This window comes from Aquarana catesbeiana, linkage group LG04 (assembly GCF_042186555.1).
Source record: "Aquarana catesbeiana isolate 2022-GZ linkage group LG04, ASM4218655v1, whole genome shotgun sequence".
In the NCBI taxonomy this organism is placed as follows: Eukaryota; Metazoa; Chordata; class Amphibia; order Anura; family Ranidae; genus Aquarana; species Aquarana catesbeiana.
In genome coordinates, this window is record NC_133327.1 from 637,918,495 (window position 1) to 637,931,967 (window position 13,473).

The window sequence follows — 13,473 nt, forward strand, 5'->3', positions numbered from 1 at the left end:
ATTTACTAAAGGCAAATAGACTGTGCACTTTGCAAAGTGCAAGTGCTCCAGAGCTTAGTAAATGAGCAGAATCTCTGCTGACTTCCATCATCCAATCATGTTTAAGCAAAAATGCTGTTTTTTTTTATTTTTGCTTGCATGTGATTGGGTATTCTTTGCAAAGTGAAGGCTTACCTCATTTACTAAGCTCTGGAGCAACTGCACCTGCAGAGTGCAATTTTCCTTTAGTAATTCAATCCCTTATAGTCTACTTTATAAGCAGAGATGCACAGATAAAACTTTTGAACATGTTCTCTGATTAGTTGTTGTTGTTGTTCATAATGCATTAAAGGATAGCTAATGGTAAATGTAAGCTAGATTTAATGTCTAACTGAAACTTTGGTTCTGGTACATGTATGGAAAATAAACACAGGTGCAGAGAAAGCATCTCATAGATAAAAGATGGAATTCTTTGTTGGGTGCTCTGGCCCGAATGGCCTCCAGCCATTGCATATTGCATAGCACTCAAAAACAAATGTAGCCGGCAACTCCAGTATCCATTAGAAGATCTTTATTGCTACATAATAGTCATTTTAAAAAGGGCTAATGCGTTTTGGCATATAGCCTTGATCACAAGGCTATATACAGCCTGTGATCAAGGCTATATGCCGAAATGCGTTAGCCCTTTTTAAACCGACTATTATGTAGCAATGAAGATCTTCTAATGGACTCTGGAGTTGCTGGTTACATTTTTTTTTCAGGTACATGTATATTGTAGCTTTCCCTGCCCCTTCTGCTAATTATCCTCCCCTGTCCGTGATCCAGTGATATACTGCCAATGAGACCGTTTGACAAAATTTGGACCACACATGTACTGTGAACTCTCCATTCAATCCTATGAAGATTTCATACTCCTCCAAGACAGAATTTCAGTATTTCCTTTGGATCTTGCCTTTTTTGCTTTCAGCACATTCCTATTAGCCAGTAAGGCAATCCATACAAGTGATGGCCCAAGAGAACTGTGGAAGTGGTGGGAGGAAATGAACAAGCTCTGACACTACCTAGAAGTGTCAGAGCTTTGCCTATCCAAAATGGCCTATCAGGTGGGTTTGCAGAGAGTAACTAAAGCTAGCTACACTGAGGGATGCACTTTACACCTACTATCCTCTTTTTTGTAATTTAAAGTACACTTGCAATATATCCTGGTAAAAATTAGAAAATTACTGAGAAATTTTACTTTCCATGTATGTTGTTAAAGGTTGTTTTTATGCTTTCTTTATTATGCCAGCACTACTACCACTAAGAATAGCAAATGTTTGCATGCAAATTATCGTCTGGGCAAACTTCACATTGGCCAGCCTGTGTTATAAAATATGCACATGTAAAATATAACTGCATTGAAAAGCATGACATGAATAATTTTGTGTACTTGAATGACACAACAATAGGGAATTCTGCCTGCAGTTGTGTTCCACTGTACTTTCTGCAGAAGTGCGCATAAGAGGCGTTTTATTGTTTAATTTTCCTAATTGTGCACCATCCTCTCTTTTGTCTTGTAGAGACAGAATAGGGAAAGAAGGAACGATTGTTCTGGAAAGATAAGCCAAGACATCTGTAGTGTGTTCATATAGCAGTGCTAAAATGAATAGCAATTAAAAAGAGCCCGGGTTTCCTGTCGGTAAGAGTCACAGCAAATCATCAATTTTTCCCACGAAACAGCTGACCCCCAATTTAAGGAAATTCCTGATTATGTCAAGCAGATCCCCACATTACATTTGGTGCTGTATTGTATATGTTCATGTTTATATTTGTGATGCTTTTTTTAACCAGGTTCTTTAAATTTGTTTGGTGGCCTTGGCTCCTTACTAGATTCAGTGACTACATAAATGTGAATGCAAACTCTGACTTATTCTCATTTGCTCCCTTTTTGATCTGTTAAATATACCAGCAGTCACCAACCAGTGGTATGTGGACCATGAGAAAATTTTGGTGGTCCCCATGGCTTCTACCACAAATCAACATTGTGGCGGATATATACCGCCCAAAGTTGTTTTCAGTGTTGTTCTCAGTGCATGCTGATAGGCAATACTGCAATATTGTCGCACTGATACTTGATGCCTCCTCTGTAGTCCTGTGAACTCAGAGGGAGGTGCCGGGAGTAGTGCGGAGAGCAGTAGATGAAGAAGGAGGGGACTTCCAATGGCAGTGCTGATCACCGACTGTGAGAGGGAGCACAGAGTTGGAGCACAGGACTGGATAAGGATGTGAGATCCAATGATGAGTCTGTGTAAGTCAGTAGTGTGATTCAGAGTGCAAGGGGGGAAGTGTGTGTGTGTGGGGGGCAACGAGCCAGAGCATTGTGTGTATAATGCATGTAAAATCCATGTTAGTGGTCCACAAGATTCAAAATTGTGAGTTTAGTGGTCCATGAGGTCTGAAAGGTTGGCGACCACTAAAACATACCATTGAGCCCGGGTTCACACTATTGCGATGCGGGAACCAGCGCAATTCCAGTGCCGGCTCCTGCATCGCATCTCCTCCGCAGGCAATTCACACTGCCTCTTGCAAACCGATGCGGGTGTCAATACAAAGGTAATGGTTCACAGATCGCAGTGCGAACTGTGCACTCGGACAGGAATCAGACCGCATGGGTGTGAACCCGTGTGATCCGATTCTAATACAGGGAAAAAAAAAGGTTCCTGCACCTGTTTTGTGCGAATCCAATGCGAGTTCGGCCATACAACTGCATCAATGCAGTGCGAATCACATGCAATGTCTGTGTTTGCATATGTGTGAACCCAGCCTGAAAGTGTTTTGTTCTATCTGTTTGATAAGTACAAAAAAAATATGTATTGATCCCGCCAGAAACCTTGTCAGTTGATCCTGTGCTATCTGTCACAGTTGCAGTCTTATCAGTCGCATTGTTCCCAGCCATCTCTCAGGACTAGAGTCCCTCCCCTCTATGTTATGGAGAATAGGGAAAGTTATTTTAGCCCTTTCCTAGGGTGACAACACTGCTTTTCTGTAAATACAGTGCATCAAGTGAGCATTGTCTCCCTAGGACAGGCCAGACAGATCATTTGGTGAAAATAAAGAAAAAAAAAAACTTAGGTAGCCACATCTTAACACTAATAAGCTGTGATGTGTTACATTTCATGTTGTAAAGAGCTGTGCAAACTGTTGGCGCTATATAAATTCTGTGTAATAATAATTTTTGGTTTTGGTTTGAGATATTACCTAATTCACCCACTCCTGTAATATAAGTGCAATAATCAATTTGGGATCACACTTTTGGCTTGGTCAGGTGCCACGTTAGCATCATTTTTCTTTTACAAACCCACATTGATTTCCCCTGCCCTGGATTCTATTAGCTGTCAGGGAACTGGATTAGGATTTCATCCCGATTGGTGGTAATGCTATCTAAAGAAGGGCACGTTTCTAAAAGTTTGTTCATCTTTACCGATTGATCACATTTCCCAAAATGGAAAAGAAGGACACATTAAACCCCAGTCTGGACATCTCATACTCACTTCATTTGTAGTGTATTAAGGCCAGCACTGGATAGACTGCATGCGGATTAGACACTCTCTCATTTTATTTGTTCTTTGTGCCGTCATTGGGAAATCTTACCCTCTACTTGGAGTACTGATCATTGTCCCCTGAACAGAAAGTGCGTTAAATCCAAACTTTTACATAAGTGTAAGGCTAAATCTTCCAATGGGGAAACCTATTTGGGTCATAACTGTCTTTTGGAGATTTAATTTCACAGTTGCATTTTTGGGACAGCAAGTGAAGGGAAAACTCACCAACAGTAAACAGACAGCAGAAAATAACCAGAAAGAAGGTTTAACCCTAATCTAGCCACAAAAAAAGTTTAGCCTTTATCAACCCTCAAAAAAGGATCTTCAGTCCTCTATTTATCTGCTCTGCCCCTTCCTTTGGACCCTGCATAGATGTGCCGAAGGGCCCTGCCCGGCCTACGGCTCCTGGCAGACTCCTTTAGCACATCAGTGCATGTGCAGGAGATTTCTCCTGAATGCTCAAAGATGGCAAATTTTAGGACATAATTGCTATGTTTGCGCATGCTTAGAGGGAACCCTATGGAACATATGTGCCTCATGGCCTACTCGGGACCTGAAGCCCTGTGGGGACAGGACAAACACACCTCATTCTCACCTAGGAAAGAAATGAGGAAGTGCTGTTGTGCAGCACAAATAAATGTAGAAAGAAAAAATGTATTTAAAACCAATAATATCCAATTGTGAAAGCGGGAGGGTGGAGATCCGCTTTAGGTTCCACCATATTTGGAACCTGCTTGGAGATATTATTTATGAATTAAAAAAGAAAGCTAAAGGGAGTGTGGCAGATTTAAACATATGCACTTATATGAACAACTTTTTATAGTAGTATTTGTGGTTCAAAAGGCTTTCAATGACCCTTGTTATGAGTATGGGTTAAAAGATCCTAAGTCAGCATAGGTATAACAACCCAGTTTTCCAACTGAAACTAGGCTTTATGAGAGCTTTTGTTGATTTCTTGTAGGCAATTAAATAAGAGCTAAAAATAAGAAAAAAGTGGAAATGTATTCTCCTCAATAACACTTAATATAACAAAATTATCAACAATATCTCTCTCTGGAATTTTTAAAGCTTATGTGTAGCTCCGAATCTGCTGCATCCATGGAGAAAAAGTTGCATTGTGCATCTCGGCAAGAAACAAAAAACTTCCTTTTTATTCATATCACAACTGGTGAGAACATTGACAAAAGACCAGATGATTGCAGTTCACAATCACAATGTATCTGCATGTGTAATGTGCAAATTGTTAATGCAAATTCTCCTTCAATTAGCAAATTACGCTAATTCTCTGTTTAGTAAATCTAGCACATGTAGGGAGACTATAGTTTCATTCACACGGGCTCCAGCCTGATTGCCCAACAAACAACAATGGCTCTTGTCTTCTTTGTGTTCATTTATGCGAAGAGCATCATGTTGGTGATCAATGAGCTACAGTTTTTCAACTGAAGAACTTATGAACAGTCCGAGGACCAGAAGGCCAGGACCAAGATTTATTATTACCATCCTGATATTGTTCATTCAGATTAACAGAAGAACGCGTCAAAACCTCTCTGGAAAAGTAGACTAACAATACTGCTCCCTTCCTTCACCCCAAATGGTAACCTAACATTTACACAGTAGGTACTACATTGCACTTTTTATGGCAGTGAATGTCACGTGTCCTTTTATTTGTAGCATAAATGCAAGGAACACAAAATTTCTGGTGATCTTGAGAGGCTTCCTGTTTGTTCATGACCAGGATAAACACAAAAGAAGATCAGTGCTAGATTGGTCAGCGTCCTTCTTCTCTAAGACCTACAGAACATGCCACTATACCAATGCACGGTGGGCCCCTAGTCATGTAGTTAGCCTATGACATCACAGGATATATCCCCTCCCCTCGATCTCCAACCACTGACCTTAAATCTTGGGGAGGAAGAAGGGCTATAGTAATGATATGACTGCAAGAAGAATGAGGTAATAAATTATTTTGTAAATAATTTGTTAACCATTTTGTAAATAGTTGGTAAAGCATTTCCAATGAAACTGGATACGTTATATTTTTTCCAGCTACTTCTACTACTAAGTTTTTACATTTAGAAACACATTCAATGATCATAAGTGGATGAAAACTTATGATTTGATGAATGTGGCTGGCTCCCAGCAACTTGTGAAATCTGAAAATGGCTTACTGGCTGACGTATCTCAAAGACCTTTAAGGATCAGTAGCAGATCAGTAGCAGTTAAACTGGAATGTGACTTTTTTGCAAGTTCAAAAGTCATGGCTTCAGTTGAACTGCTGAACCCTCATCATTAGTTACCAGCATCATGTTTGCTATACTGGAGCATTTGGAATAGATTCTTTCTGGAACTTTGTATAGGAGGACAAATCTTTTAGATATTTTGTTTGTACATATGGTAACCTAGTTTAATGTGCTGGGACAATTTTCAGGACTTACATTAGAAGGTCACGATACAAAGCTGTCAAGATTCACCACGAAAATAAAATAAAACTCTAATGCCCTGTACACGCGATAGGATTTTCCGATGGAAAATGTGTGATAGGAAATTTCGACCGTGTGTAGGCTCCATCACACATTTTCCATAGGAATAACAGACACACAAAGTTTGAGAGCAGGCTATAAAATTTTTGCGACAACAAAATCCGTCGTTTCAAATTCCGATCGTGTGTACACAAATCCGACGCACAAAGTGCCACGCATGCTCAGAATAAATTAAGAGATGAAAGCTTTTGGCTACTGCCCCATTTATAGTCCCGACGTACGTGTTTTACGTCACCACGTTCAGAACGATCGGATTTTCCGACAACTTTGTGCGACCGTGTGTATGCAAGACAAGATTGAGCCAACATCCATTGGAAAAAATCCATGGATTTTGTTGTCGGAATGTCCGATCAATGTCCGACCGTGTGTACAGGGCATTAGGCTGGTTCACACCTATGCAAATTGGATGCGGATTTCCCCACATCCAATTCACATAGCAGAAGATTGTGATTGGCTCTCTAAGGAGCTGGTTCACACATCTCTGCAGCGGCACCGAATTGCACAGGAGCCCTGTGTGTCTTTTGGTCCGTTTCAGGTCTTAATTCAGCCCAAAATTCAGGCTGAAATCAGACCTGAAACAGTGAATGGAGACGCACCGGACTCCTGCTGGGAGCCGCTGCGTTCTCCAGTGTGAACCTAGCCTAATACTTGTATTTACGTTAAGGCTGTAACAAGCAATGATATTTAGTTGCTCACTTTGGCCAGTTACACGTTGTACCTGTTTGGAATATTATGGATAATGAAAGATGATTTTGATTGGTTAGGAATGACACATGTCCAGAAAGTGTGGCTCTTGTTCAGCAGGTTGTTAGTTTTGTATCTGGGTCTCTTACATTAACAGGGAAAAACACAAACCTGACAGGTAGGAAAATGCAGAAGGTACAGCTAGGTGCACTGTCCAGTCCCATCAAACCACAGAAACTGTCAGACTCTCAGAGTTTCAGAGGCTAACGGCAGCTGGATGGGACCCCTGTGCCCCCCATCCATCCTTGAGCCCCACGCACTGGAGCTAAACTCCCAGTGTGCATGGGGCCTTACGTGGACCTTGCACCTCCTCCCCCTTCTAAAAAAGCTGCATTAAACTGCCAAAAAAATCAGGTGGGGTGGAAAAAAGTTAATAATACTCTTACATTTCTCCTGTCTTTCACTCACAGTGCCTAGGGGAGGGTACCATCATGATCCTTGGGATGACGACATCCTGCTGTGTTCTCAGTAGCCCAATCCTTGTGATTAGAGGATCCTGCACTGTGTTGCAGGTTGTTTTTGTGAAATTTTTGTGAGATTTGGATTCCCCGGAATCTTATCAGCAGGAAAAAGACATCACCCACTACACCACAGAAGCCAGAGAGAAAGTGAGTAAATTGTCTTTTTTCTCCCAAATGGGTTTCTTAAAAGTTGAATGATTCATTTTAGCAAGGGGAAAGGGGCCACACTAAAAAAGCTGACTGTAGTTGGAGTGCAAGGTCTGCTTTAAATATATACTGACTATAAAGGTCTCATGGCCAAATCCAAATCTGAAGTTCAGTGTTATCTTTAGTGGTATGGATTTTCAAAAGACTTTTGGGAGAAAGTAAGTGCCCTACTTTCCTCCCACCCCATCAGAAACAGTGTATGCACGTGGGCAGATGTATGCCCTGTCTTTCTGTTTGGGGCTACCCTAACCCATCTATGGCCAACCTCATTTTAATGCTTAAACGTGTACCAGTATTAGCAAATTTTTGGTACTATATTCGTAATGAGCACTCAACTGACTGATCACTTGCCCTTTTGATATATTTTGGAAGGTAAAAGCTATCACACTTGGAATATCTTTGTTTTTCTCTAGGGAAAATCAATATATATTCACAACAGAGCAGTCGGATTTGCAGTAAAGTGTGCTGCCCACAGAAAGGAAATCCCTGTTGCATGAAGGCCTGATTCAATTATGTGAATGATTAACCGTTTTGTTACTGGGAAACCTGATGCTTCCCTACAGCTGTCCCAAGTCAAACAGTGTCATTGAAGACAAACCCCTAAAATTAAACCACTTGTGATATGGGGTATAGAGATAACCTGTTTCCTCTGCAGCTTTGTTCAGCTCAGCTCGCAGCCTGTACTCTGTTAGAAGGCGAAGTTTGAGAGAATAGGCAAGATGCTGAGCGATACAGGATAAAAGGATTCTTTATGCTTGACCCCACGGTGCCTCTCAATCAGGATCTAATGAGGTCAAAGCTAGCTATTCCCACTGGGGCACTACAGAGGGATTCCCAGGAGGCCACACTTTACAAGAGATTCAAAATTAATTTACAAATCCAAGTCAGAAGAAAAGCTATTGCAAAAACTCTGTTAAAATCAATAATTACCTATGTAATATTTAATAAGCATGTTTAGTTGAACATGGCGGTGCAGTTAGGGCTGATATCTTACTAGGTCGGTGTCCAGGTTTAATTTTCCACCGGGAACTATATTAGTGGTCCATCAAGTCTGGCCCATTTATTTGAGTTATATATATATATCTATATATCTATATATAGATATATATATATATATACAGTATATATCCCAAACTTGTTTAAATCCACTTTTTGTTACTGTTTCATCCAAGAGGTCCAGAAAACCAAGTTTAGTTACAAATTACAGTGTAGTTAGTGCTAATATCTTACAAGATTGGTTCCAGAATTAATTTCCCACCAGGGTCACTACAGTTATTAAACTGTACCCCAGGTTGGTGGGGGGTTGGTGGGGATTTTAGTTCCAGAGGTGAAAGCCAACCTAAATGATGTCCTTACACTTTTTTTGGAGGCAAGAATCAGAATGTCCATTCTGTAGAACCTCCATCTCACCGTCCCACCTGGAGCATAGTAAACACATAGTAAAAACTGCCTACTGACCAATATTTTATTTGTTTGATCTGATTTTGTTGTGGGGGGAGGGGGGGGGGGGTCTATGCAATCTACTAATCTACTTTTGACAAAACCCACCCCAACCTGTTAAGGAGAGAGGAGTGGATCAACGAATTGCTGAATTGCCAACTGCACAGAAACTGCACAATGGACAGCAAATTTTAAAGGGAAAGACTGAAATTACTGAATCACCTGGCAGTGTCTTTTGATGACTTTCACAAATGTGGTGGATATATATTTACACTTAAAACAATAGGCTATTAAGAATATAGGCACACAAAGGAGGAACACAGGCACCTGTTGAATACAGGTACACAAGCTGCTAGTTCAAAAACTACTAAATGCAAACAATAAATTGAGTTAAAAACTACAAGATACCAAAAAAAAAAATCTGCTCTAAGGTTCTTTCCTGTGACCTAAGGGCCAGGAAATTTAGATCACCTGAGCACAAGGATTTGTTAAAGAGTATGAAAACCCAATATTTCATATTCCTGATATGTGCCTGCTCTACCATGCACTTGTATAAGAAAGTATCCTGTTCTCTTTGTATTGCTTCCTTTGTGTGAAATCCCTGGTGTTCCTGCCAGTCCCTCTGCTTTCCTAATAAAAAGCTGACCACACTGAGCAAGAGAACATACAGTGGTCAGTTCTCTAGCTGTGCTGGAAACTCAGTGTGCTCTACTCCAATGATCAGACTTGTCCAGACACACACCCCTTGCACAGCCTTTCACTGGGAAGTGCAGGGTGCTGCTGTTTCTCCTCCCCCACAGCTCTTATGCAGCTGAGAACAGAGGGAATGTGATCACTTACAAAAAAGGGATAAAGGGTATTTAGATTGTTTTTTTATATCTATAAACAAATGTTTTGCCTTTCATTTGTATTTTAAAATGAATGGGTTGTTTTACAAGGTGATTGTTTACAACCACTTTAAATAGATACTGCACATGGTCCATTGCTTTTTGTTAGACTATCCCTGCTTAGTGTAACTTTCCTGAAATTGGATTGGGGTTATGTCATTATTGGCCAATCTTTAAACCCCCCAGCATGTATAAACTTTGGGATTGGTCACCTGGTATTCAGGGCAGAGTGACAGTGTCTCCTGAAAGCCCATCCCCAGTAAGGTATACCCACCCAGCTGTGCTGCTTTACTACCACCTCACTGCAGAACTTCACCCTGGGTAGCATCTGGTTTCAAATGGTATCAACGCTTACTGAGGTGGATGACAAAACTTCCTCGTTCCATGTAACAGTGTTTGAGTCTGATGGTTGGCTGCTCAGGCCCAAGCACTGTCACATATAGAATTAGAGCAATGGAGGAGGTGAGATGAAGGGTATCCTTAAATAGGCAACGTGATGATGGCAATTTCACTGACTTGCAGATATTGCCAATCCAGCTGCTCTAAAATCCTCAGAGCAAAATATGCTACAAACATGCACATTTGCCCTGGACAAAAATCGAAAAGAGTGCCTAGGGCGAGGGGAGTGCATAGCATGTCGACACCAGCTACCTTGAGTAAAACAATAGCAATCAGCCAGAGAGCAAGTCATTGCTGTTCTTGAGAAAGATCAGGTAAAATTTGGTGTTTGTGCTCTGGTGTAGCTTAGAGACATACAAATGTTCTTCCGGATCTGAGCCAGATTGGGTGAAAAGTCTCCAAAGTGTGTAGGTACCTCTGGGCAAGGTAAGAGAGATCGGTTTAAGAACCGAGCAGCCCTTATCTCTTGAACTGGTTGTGCTGGATGGTCTGAGGTTAGATACAAATAGGGTTTAGAGGACTCAATAAATAGGACCCCAATTCTGGAATGTTCTGATTGATGACAAAATGTTTTGCTTGGTTGCTATGTGGTTATATACACTATTGCACTTTGCATCGCCTCATTAATTATGCCTCTGTCTTATAAAATTCTGCCCTTGCTCTGTGCAAGACCTATTAAAGCATTACATGCAAAGTGATTACATTCACCTCCCAGCAGCTGTTCTTTTTTTCTGCTTCTCTTGACAGCAGTAAAAAAGGCTTAGTTTTCTTTCTAAATCTCTTCTGAACCCTCCTGACCCTTGAGGTGATAACACCTGCAGAGCCTACAGCCAGCTTTGGATGAGGGAGAGAGCCATGTGGCCTAAAGACCTGCACAATTAATATAACACTAGGGTGAAATCAATTCTCTTATCTGGGCTCTGACACTGCCTCTCACAAAGGCTCCTGTTTCAGAAAGGAAGCGGCACCAGACGTAAAACCACTCTGGCACAAAGGCCTACTCCGAGCGCTATCACCAGTGATACTGTTTGTGCCAAACCAGGAGATGTTTGAGGCTAAATAAAGCCTTCTACTCTTCCAGGTGGCACCTCTTGAAAAAAGGGAACGGTGTCATTTGCCAGCTCAGAGGTTCTCAACAATTTCTTGTTTTTTGCAACATTTTATTATTAGATGCTGTGTTGGAGCTCTCTTATATTTACATCCAAAATCAGCAATAGGCATGGTGGGTAAGTGGTTAGAGACTGGGGGAGTATGGCCTCCTAATGTGCACAGCTCTTACATCAATTTCTGTAAAATTATAGCTTTGGAATTTAATGTCTGTGGCTTTCATTCTAGCATCATTATTTTGAAGTTCATTGGTAAAACCCTTGTTGTGGCTGGTGATATCCTTATTATCTAAATGGTCCCAAATCTGAGCCTGAAAAAATGGAGGCCAGTGCTTTCCTTGGTTCCAAGCATTTACTGTTGTTCTCATAAAGGGACTTTTTACAGAACCGTAACAGGAAACTCAAGTACCACATAGAAGCTTTGTGAAGCAGCAGCAGCTGAAATGCCTATAATGTATTAAACTAACTTTAGATTGGAACGAGTTTGTGATTTCACTTTGCAGTTTATGGATGCATTGTGCTTGCTCCTTAGAGAAAAACGTAAATTGTTTTTTTTTATGCAGTTATAGCGGGCATAACCTACTTATAAATGAAGTGCTTTTCAGTGCATACATTCCTCTGTTCCATCAGTATTTCACCTACTACATAGCTAATATAGACCTTGTACATTAATTAGTATATTCTATCTCTGAGACTTTGGCTCTGGCATCTTTTCATATCGGAAGGGTTGGTCTTGATACAGAGAAACCTGGCACTGTAGAGGTGAGTATGCAAGAAAGGGGTTAAGTTTACACAAGCGTGGTTGAGTGATAGGGTTAGAATTAGGGTGACAGGGGTGATTAGAATTAGGGATATGGGAAGGTTTAGAGTAAGAATTACAGGAAGGGTCAATATAAGGGTTACAGGGATGGTTAGTGTTTGGAATACAGAAAAGGTTAGTGTTAGAGTTACCAGGAGGGTTAGAGTTAGAGTTACAAGGAGCATTGGTATTGGGAATACAGAGCACATTACAGCTAAGATTACAGGAAGGGTCAGTGTTAACGTTTCAGGGAGGATTATTATTTGGGTTACAAGGAGGGTTAGTGTTAGGGTGACAGGATGGGTCAAGGTAAAGTTACAGGGAAGGTTATTGTTAGACTTATGGAAGAGTCAATGTTAAAGTTACAGGGAGGGTTAGTGTTAGGGTGACAGGAAGGGTCAATGATAAAGTTATAGGGGGGTTATTGTTAGGCTTACGGGAGGGTCAGTGGTAAAGTTACAGGCAGGGTCAGTGTTAGGTTACAAGGGGGGTTAGTGTTAGGGTGACAGGGAGGGTCAACAGTAAAGTTATGGGAGGGTCAGTGGTAAGTTACAGGGAGGGTCAGTGTTAGGAGGATCAGTGTTAGGGTTACAGGGAGAGTCAGTGTTAGGAGGATCAGTGTTAGGGTTACAGGGAGGGTCAGTGTTAGGAGGATCAGTGTTAGGGTTACAGGGAGGGTCAGTGTTAGGGTTACAGGGAAGGTCAGTGTTAGGGTTACAAGGGGGGTTAGTGTTAGGGTGACAGGGTGGGTCAGTGGTAAAGTTACAGGGAGGATTAGTGTTTGGGCAATAGGAAGGGTCAGTGTTAGGGTACAAGGAGGGCTAGTGTTAGAGTGACAGGGAGGGTTAGTGCTAAATTTACAGAGAGGGTCATTGTTAAGCTTATGGGAGGGTCAATGGTAAACTTACAGGGAAGGTTAGTTTTTTGGTAATATGGAAGGTCAGTGTTAGGGTTATAGGGAGGGTTGGTGTTAGGGTTACAGGAAGGTCAGTGATATGGTATGTACACACGATAGGATTTTCCGACAACAAAACCGTGGATTTATTTCTGACGGATGTTGGCTGAAATTTGTCTTGCATACACACAGTCGCACAAATGTTGTCGGAAATTCCGAACGTCAAGAACACGGTGACGTACAACATGTACAACGAGACAAGCCAAGAAAAATGAAGTTCAATAGCCAGTGCGGCTCTTCTGCTTGACACACGATCGGAATTTTGCGAACCAGTTTTCAAATTTTTCTGATGGAGCCTACACACGGTCGCAATTTCCGACAACAAGCTCACATCGAACATTTGTTGTCGGAAAATCCTATCGCGTGTACATAGCA

The 13,473-nt window shown here is 41.3% G+C and overlaps 1 protein-coding gene across 3 annotated transcripts in view; it reads right to left on the minus strand.

Annotated features, from left to right (window-relative positions):
- PROX1 (prospero homeobox 1) overlaps nt 1-13,473 on the minus strand; it is a 120,646-nt gene that overhangs the window by 53,988 nt on the left and 53,185 nt on the right. The gene's annotated exons all lie outside the window — the stretch shown is intronic.